Below are 9,325 nucleotides of genomic sequence, written 5' to 3' on the forward strand. Positions count from 1 at the left end.
TAAAAATCATGTTTTGAAACTTTTGGTTTAGGTTGTTGCATTTGTGATTAGCAGCTCAGGAAAATGGCATTACGTTAGGTGGGGGACACAGGAGAGTCACGGGGAGGGGTTTAAGCCATGTAATAATATGTAATAATATAATAATAAGCATGTAAATAAGCAAGCATGTAATAGTAAATAATATGTAAGCTGTAAGCCGTAAGCAATAAAATATGCGTAATATGCATGTAAATAAGCAGGCAACCAACCAAATTAAATGTATATACTTAAACCAAACATATATGTAATATGTAATACATGTAAAATAAAATAACAGCATAATAAATGTAAGCATATTAGCCAATAATAATATAATACTTAATAAGCCATGCATTAATATATATATATACCATATGTAAATAATAATAAACCATGTAATAATGTAATAATCAAAGCCATATGTAAGCCATAATGGAAAAATGAAGTATTAGTAAGTAAATGGATATGAAATGAAATGAGTAAATGATAGTAAGTGAAATGAAGTAACTAGTAAAATAGTAGTATTAGTAAAATGACGAAAAGTAAAATAATAGTAATGAAGTAAGTAATAGTAAAAATGAAATTAGTAATGAAATGAAATGACAAATGAAGTAAAATGAAATAAAGTAAAAATAATGAAATAAAATATGTGTAATGAAATGAAAAATATTAATAGCAAGTAATAGTAGTAAGTAATAGTAAAAAGTAGTATTAAGTAAAAATGATAATGTAAATGAAGTAAGTAAATGAAAAAGTAGTAAATGAAATAAATATGAAATGAAAAGAAAAGCTATTGATATTAAATGAAAATGAAATGAAAGTAAAAAGTAAATAGTAAAAAGTAAAATAGTAAAATTAAGTAATAAATATTAAAAAGTAAATAAATAATGAAAAATAAAAAGTAAGTAAACAAGTAAATATTAAAATAAATATAAAATGAAGTAATGAAATAAGTAATAGTAAATGAAAATAAATGAAAACAAAAAGTAATAAAAACTAAAAATAAAATAAATAAAAATGAAATATTAGTAAAAATGATAAGTAAATATTAGTAAATAAATGAAATAAATGATAGTAAATGAAATAAATGATAAATGTAAACAATAATATAAGTAAATGGCTGTAAATGAAAAGTAAACAATGTAATAAGTAAATAGTAATAATAAATAAGTAAGTAAGAAAATAAATAGTAAATAAATGAAATGAAAATAAATGATAATGAAATAGTAATAGTAAATGAATAGTAAAATAGTAAGTAAGTAATGAAAAATTAATTAAATAGTAAATAGTAAGTAATAAATAGTAATGTTTAAAAAGTATTAAATATATTAAATAAATATTAAGTAAGTAAATGAAGCCAATATTAGTAAAAATAATAGTGCGTATGTAAATAGTAAAATAAATATATTAAGTAAACCAAATGAAAAATAAACTAATAAGTAAATAAATAAATAAACCAAGTAGTAAATAATAGTAAAAAGTAAATAATAATGATGTTAGGTAACATTAAATAAAAATAAGTAAAATAGCCAATATTATATAATATATGGATTTGAACACTTGCGTTTAAAAACCGACGACTTTGGAACTTTGAACATGGGCCCAGGAGACTTAGTGATGGTTTTGACGGATTATCTATTGGTGTATTTTACCAAATATCCTCTGGAATTAGTGACCAAATGATCAAGTAACATTAAAGAGTGTTGCTTTACTGCATGCTTTATTATTCTGTTGCCCAGAGTTTTCATTTGGGTAATATTTTTTCTAATGTGCCTGCCTGCCTTTTTCTAGCCTGACAGCCTGTGGTAAATTTAGTCTTTAATATGTTTATGGGATGAAATAGACTGCATATTTAAGAGTTTAAACATAAAAATAGAATAGAACCCTAAGGATATACCTATAGCTATTAGGGAATAAAGAAGTATGGTATCTATCCTTGATAAACTCTGTCTCTGACTTCTTTGTAGAAAGTGCATTGTATTTTGGGAGCATACGGCTGCATGCTAATGCTTATTAGCAAATGCCATAGCTTATATTGTTCTATGCCTTATAACCATTTCAAACGGCATTTGAAAGATACAATTTTTAAAAAGCACTGGATGACATTCTTCAAGAGAAGGCAAAATAAATTCACATAATAAAGCCAGTCCTGTGGCTCTTACTGATGTGTGAGAGAGATTGGGGAAGTCCTTGAGGGACTTCAGCCTTAGATAAGCCCAGCCATCAGATGCCATTCTAATAGAATGTAAGCACAATTACAACTGTTGACTTAAAAGGACTGAGTGAACCAGCAATGAACAAGAATGGTGAGATTGGAAAACACAGAGCAGGATCACACTAGAATAGAAAAGAACATCAGGAAAAAGTTGGGGAAAGATTCCTCTACCTCTATTTTTATTCTAAGCTCTTGTGGAAGTGAGTGATTTACAGGGATTATTTGTTAGCACTTGAGAATGCCTGAGTGTTCTGGGATACGGTCTGATGCTCCTGGCCAGTTGAAATGAATGAATCAACCTTAATGAAATGTCCATAGCAGTCTCTACCTGTTACAGTAACCTGTTCCGCGTATGTAACACAGAGAGCAATTAGCCTGTATCAGACAGACACAAAAAGGTGGCGCAGCCCTGAGGTGGAGAGGGAGTGCCAGGATAATGGCAAATGTAGGTGAAACCCTCAGACTAGTTCTACAATAGGTCACTTGTTCCGTACTTTGCTCTTTGGAAAGGAAGTGACTCTCAAGCTACATCTCTTCAGGAAACCTGGAAGCTCCTCAATGAGAAGCCTTTGACTGACCTTCAGATGGTCATCTTAGCTTTTCACCACCCAGCACAGCAACCCCTTTCTATCCACTCTCATTGAAGCTCCGACTGGCTGCAATTTCTTGTTTGCCACCAACACTGAGCAGAGAAGCCTCAAGAGAGGTCCACTGACTCCCCGCATTCCGGATCTTCTCCTCCTATCCACACCTGTGGCAGCACCATCTTCTCATGACGACAGTCAGGGTCACTTAGTCCACCATGCAGTTAGTCTTTTCACACACGCTGGCCCACAGGTAAGAGCAGCCCAAAGTGTCCAGGTGGCATTTGCAGCAGCCAGTGTGGCAGAATCCTTACTTGGCTCCTGGACAGAAGCACTGCCCAGTGGGAACCAGAATTTCTAATACAGCAGGCCTATGTTTACAGAAGTGGGAGGATTCTTTTTCCCTCCCCTCCCCTTTCCTCATCCCCTCTCTTCCCCTCTCCCTTCCCTTCCTCTTCCTTTCTGTTCCTTTCTTTTCTCTCCTTCCCTCCTTCTCTCCTTCCTTCCCTCCCTCCCCTCCCCTTCTTCCCTCCCTCCCTCCCTCCCCCCCTTCCTTCTTTCCCTTCTTCTTTCCATCAGCCATATTAAGGTAAAATTTACCTGCAGTAAAATGTACAGATCTTAAGTGTACAATCTGATGACTTGACAGCTAAATATCTGTGTAAACACCACCTCTATCAAGATATAGAACATCTCCCAGCATTTTGGGAGGCGGAGGTGGGCGGATCACCAGGTCAGGAGATCGAGACTTTCCTGGCTAACACAGTGAAACCCCGTCTCTACGAAAAAAAAAATAATAATAATAACAGCCAGGCGTGGTGGCGGGCGCCTGTAGTCCCAGCTATTCAGGAGGCTGAGATAGGAGAATGGCGTGAACCCGGGAGGCGGAGCTTGCAGTGAGCCAAGATTGTGCCACTGCACTCCAGCCTGGGCGACAGAGCAAGACTCCATCTCAAAAAAAAAAAATAGAACATCACCCTCATCCTTAGAAAGTTCTCCTGGCCTCTTCTGCAGATTCAGGAAATAAAGATTTTCAAAGCAGTTCTTTTCCTCAGGTGGTTCACCAGCTAAGTGCAGCCACAGGGCATAAATGCTTTAACCCCCTTTGCTGGTCCAAAGGTCCCACTGGATTCCGTTTTTTGAAATTTGATTAACAGAGTGTGCATTTCCTCTGCTACTCCAAATCAGAGGCTCATAGCTAAAGATCGTCTCTTGAAAGCATGATGGATGATGGCAAATTATTTTTAGTTCAATTAACAAAATGGACAAAGAAATCAGTAATTCCACAGCTGTGTGAAGCAGAGGCTAAGGAAATTGGCTGGCACCCTCCATTCCTGCCCTACAAAGCCTGGATTCTGGTCCTGGTGAGTGCTGATGCCATTTCTGGGTGAAGGAGAATCTTCCACCCAACACCTTTCCTTCCTCTGCTTGTCCATCTTCCTTACCTGCTCTCAAAAGTGACATCAGGCTACAGCATTCTGAAGGGCACAGGAGAGAGAATTTCATCTCCTTTTCTTGAAGTTGGCTCTTCATCTCCTACTCCTCACCTCCTGACTTTCCTAATGGCTTTACTTTTTTTTTTTTGGGATATGGAGTCTCGCTCTGTCACTCAGGCTGGAGTGCAATGGCGCCATCTCAGCTCATTGCAACCTCCACTTTCTGGGTTGAAGTGATTTTCCTGCCTCAGCCTCCCTAGTAGCTGGGAATATGGGTATGTACCACCATGACCGGCTAATTTTTGTATTTTTAGTAGAGACAGGGTTTTCCAAATTGCCCAGGTTGGTCTCGAACTTCTGATCTCAGGTGATTTTCTGTCCACCTCAACCCCCCAAAGTGCTGGGATTGTAGGTGTGAGCCAATACGCCTGGCATCTAATGGCTTTACTTCTGATCCCGATTTCTATCTCCCTCTACCACTTTCTCTCTCTCCCTCCTTTTCCCTTCCCAGACAAGGAATTGGCAAGTTGTACTTGGAGGAGCCTGGGGCCTGGACTGTTGGAGAAGGGTTTGTGCTGAAGGCAGGACCTTAAAGGAAAGAGAGAAAGGAAGATCCAAACTGAGGAAATGACAGGAGGGAAAAGGCAGAGACAAAAATCTGAGCATCAGACAGAGAGAGAGCCCGATGGACAGAGAGAGAGCCCGATGGTATACATTTGGAGGGTCAGACAGAAACTTTTTACTTGTTGAGAGAGTTTGGGCAAGTTATTTAATTTCTCTGACCATCAATTTTCACATCTGTAAAATGAGAAATAACTAATGCCTTTGAGGGTGGAATGTGAGGATTCTTGCTGATGGATGTGAAGTGTGTATGATGTGCATGGTGTTCATCAGATGATGTGAAATGACGGCTATTACTATAATGAGGCATGGCTAGGACAACATGGAGACCAGCCATGAACAAAGATGCATGGAGAATTGAAAGGCTCCGTAGGAGCCAAGTCATGAACAATTATTAACTAATGTAATTTCTTTAAAAATTATTATCTACTTCTTAGAGCTTCTTAAAACTGGAAATACATGGAAGGTGTTTGGAACCTATCACCTCCATTTTGAGATGGTCAGATATAAAAAAAAAGATAAGGATCTAAATGTGATTGCTATCATTGCGTCTGTGTAATGGGTCAGCATTCTTCGTTATTATGACGAAGGCAATGTAAGGAAGATGTGCTGAATGACTCTTGAGTCTAATGCAATATGACTTCCTGTTGTGATCAAAGGCTGTTTATCATGGTGGTGTTAGAGGGAAACTGACCTTAGGGGAGTGATGGGTGTGAAAGTAACTTCCCAAGGGCAACATACTCAACAAACATTTACTCAATAAACATTAACAAAGTACATAGTGAATGCTAAGCTCTCTGCCAGGCATCCTGCCATTATTCTACCTTCTCTGCAACCAAGATTTCTATCTAGAGATATAGATGGAAGATACCTGAGTTCATGACTGAATTTATTCCTATTTTAGTATCTTGTTTCTCCCTTCCTTTGGTATGAACTTTGCTTGTACTAACTCTTTATTATATTAGAAATATCTCCCCCTAAGTTATGCTTTCCAATTTTGGCCGTTTTATTGATACATAGGATTTTTGTTAAGTTTTAGTTTACATCTATTAAACCATCACCACAATTGACATAATCATCCAAAGTTTTCCTCTTGTCCCCTTGCAATCTTCTCCTGTTACCCCTTTCCAAGTTCTGAGCAAATGCCATTAGGTAATGGGGGCTCCATTCTTTCACCCAGCTCCTACTTGTGGAGTGGAGACTCTATTTTGGCATGGCCTGCTGAGAAGGGTGGGCTGTAATCACCCTTGCTCCAGCTGATTGGAAGTTGTTCCACATCAGGAGATGTAAGGTCCAAGAGGACCCCAGACTTCTGCTCTGCCTCCACTGGGCATTCAGATCCTGAAATGAAAATGTCACTGGGAGAGAAGCTAGCCATTGTCCTATCCCCCAGAGTCAAAGCTCTGGCTGGAAGGCAAAAGCAAGCCATAAAACAGATAGTTCCTAATATCTTCCTAAAGGAACTTACCTCATTTGCAAAAGAGGATAAAGAAGTTGAAGCTCAAGGGTACTCTCAACAACAGTGAAAACTGTGGTGAAAGATGATTGGGAGGCAGGTCAAGATCCGGGCTAAACTGTAGGCCTTCTAGTTTGCAGGAGAGAACTGGGGAAGAAGACATCTGGGAAGGGCCCTCATAGTGTCAGAACACATATCAAACAGTGACTTCAGAAACTGTTTCTTCAAAGGAGACAGAATTCGATTGGGTTCGTTTGCAGAGCAATTTATGCCTAAGGGGATTGTTAATAATGGATTCATCAACTGGAAATTAGTGGGGTTTAACAGTTGGGTGTGGTCAGGGGGAAGAGAACTCTACCAAAACCACTGCCATCCCAGGTTTGTAAAGCTAAAGCTGAACCTTCCTGAGGAGCAACATCAGAAGTGGGTGTGTGTGTGTGTGGAAAGCGGGTGGTGGCATAGACTTCATTAAAATAATACAGTCAATCACTAAACAAATAAACCAGGAAGTTAGAATAAGCCTGGGGTGGGGGGACGGCACTAGTATTCAAAGTTGCTACAATATATTATCCAAAATGTCCCATTTCCAATATAAAATTACGAGGTGTTCAAAGCCAAGACTGTGTGACTCATACATTGAAAAAAAGCATGCAGCAGAAATTACCCATGACAATGATCAGATATTGTATTTATCAGACAAAGACTTCAAGGTAGACAGTATAAACGTATTTACAAAACTAAATGAAACCATAATTAAAGGAGTAAAGGAAGGTATGATGACAATTTTGCATTAAATAGAAAATATCAGTAAAGATATAGGTACTATAAAAAAAAATAAAAATTTTGGAACTGAAAAGTACAATAACCAAAATAAAAACTCACTGGACAGGTTCAGTAGTAGATTTGAGCCAGCATAAGAAAGAATAAGCAAGCTTGAAGATGGATTGATAAAAATTATGCAAGCCAAAAGTACAAAGAATAAAGAAAAATGAAGAGAACCTAAGAAAATTGTGGGACACCAGTAAATGTGGCAACATAGGCATAATAAGACTACCAGAAGGTGAAAAGAGAGAGAGAGAACAGAACATATATTTAGGGAAATAACCCCTGAAGACTTTCCATATTTACTGAAAAACAATAACCTACACATCCAGGAAACACAATGAACTCCAACAGGTTAAATCCACAAACAGTTCCACAGACACATCATAGTAAAAGTGCTGAAAGTCAAAGGCAAGAAGAAAATCTGGAAAGCAGTGAGAGAAAAATAACAGTTCACTTAGAAGGAAACCCCAGTAAGACTAACAGCTTACTTTTCAGCAGAAGCAATAGAGGTCAGAAGACAGTGGGATAACATAGTCAAAGTTCTTAAAGGAAAAAAAAAAACCTGTCAAATGAGAATCTTATATTCAGAAATGTATCTTTCAAAAATCAGGGAAAAGTGAAGACTCTCCGAGATAAACAAAAAGAATTTTTGCTAGCAGATTGTACTTTACAAGAAATTCTGAAGGAAATTTTTCAGATTGAAAGCAAGTGCCTCAGGACTGTCATTCAAGCCCACGTGAGCAAACAAAGAACACTAGTAAAGATAATTATGTAATTATAAAAAGTAGCATAGATGCATATTTTTGTCCTTTCATCTCTTAACTGATTTAAATAACGATGTAAATAATATTTATATGATGTATTATTGGGACTGGACCATATAGAAATACAACATATGCATCATATACTTGCCAATAGCAGCACAAAGGAGGTGTTTGAGAGCAAAGCTGATTAAGTTAAAACCATAACTACAGGCTACCCTCTTTGGGTCCCCTCCTTTTGTATGGGAGCTCTGTTTTCACTCTATTTCACTCTATTAAATCTTACAAGTGCACTCTTCTGGTCGGTGTTTGTTATGGCTTGAGCTGAGCTTTCGCTCGCTGTCCACCATTGCTGTTTGTCACCGTTGCAGACCCGCCACTGACTTCCATCCCTCTGGATCTGGTGGGGTGTCTGCCATGCTCCTGATTCAGCAAGGCGTCCATTGCCACTCCTGATCAGGCTAAAGGTTTGCCATTGTTCCTGCATGGCTAAGTGCCTGAGTTCATCCTAATCGAGCTGAACACTAGTCACTGGGTTCCACGGTTCTCTTCCGTGACCCATGGCTTCTAATAAAGCTATAACACTCACCGCATGACCCAAGATTCCATTCCTTGGAATTCGTGAGGCCAAGAACCCCAGGTCAGAGAACACGAGGCTTGCCACCATCTTGGAAGTGGCCCACCGCCATTTTGGAAGTGGCCTGCCACCATCTTGGGAGCTCTGGGAGCAAGGACCCCCGGTAACATTTTGGCAACCACGAAGGGATCTCCAAAGCTGTGAGTAATGTTGGACCACTTTTGCTTGCTATTCTGTCCTATGCTTCCTTAGAATTGGAGGAAAATACTGGGCACCTGTCAGCCAGTTAAAAACGATTAGCATGGCTGCCGGACTTAAGACTCAGGCGTGAGGCTATCTGGGGAAGGGCTTCCTAACAACCCCCAACCCTTCTGGGTTGCGGACATTGGTCTGCCTGGAGCCAGCTTCCACTTTCAATTTTCTTGGCGAAGCTGAGGGCCAACTAGAGGCAGAAAGCTGTCGTCCCGAACTCCCAGCAGTAGCTGGTTGAGATCATGGCACAGTCAGAAGTTTCTACTCAACAGTTGCCCATGCGTGCCCCCCTACCTTTCCTTCTGACCCATACCTCCTGGGTCCCGACCATGACTTTCTTGAAAGTATAGCCCCCAAATTCTCCTTACCTCTGAATCTACTTCCTCTGATCCCTGCCTCCTAGGTACTAATGATTCACTTTCATTTCCTCTAGCAAGTTGTATCTCCAAAGGGATCTAAGGAAGCTCTATACTACGTCCTTAGGCACCTAGGCTATAACCCAGGGAGTCTTATCCCTGGTGTCCCTCCCGATTTAGGTATACAGCTCTTGACATGAGCAGTTATGTGGGACCCGTTCCCC

General features: G+C 39.0%; 1 long non-coding RNA gene across 1 annotated transcript in view; it reads left to right on the top strand.

The window, feature by feature from the left end:
- Positions 1–5,084, top strand: part of LOC103878525 — a 58,257-nt gene extending 53,173 nt beyond the window's left edge. The window contains exon 5 of the long non-coding RNA XR_004177790.1: positions 4,765–5,084. This is a non-coding gene — a long non-coding RNA (uncharacterized LOC103878525). The remainder of the gene's footprint in view (positions 1–4,764) is intronic.
- The last annotated feature ends 4,241 nt before the right edge of the window (positions 5,085–9,325 follow it).

The sequence above is a fragment of the Papio anubis genome, chromosome 13 (genome assembly GCF_008728515.1).
Source record: "Papio anubis isolate 15944 chromosome 13, Panubis1.0, whole genome shotgun sequence".
Lineage (NCBI taxonomy): Eukaryota > Metazoa > Chordata > Mammalia > Primates > Cercopithecidae > Papio > Papio anubis.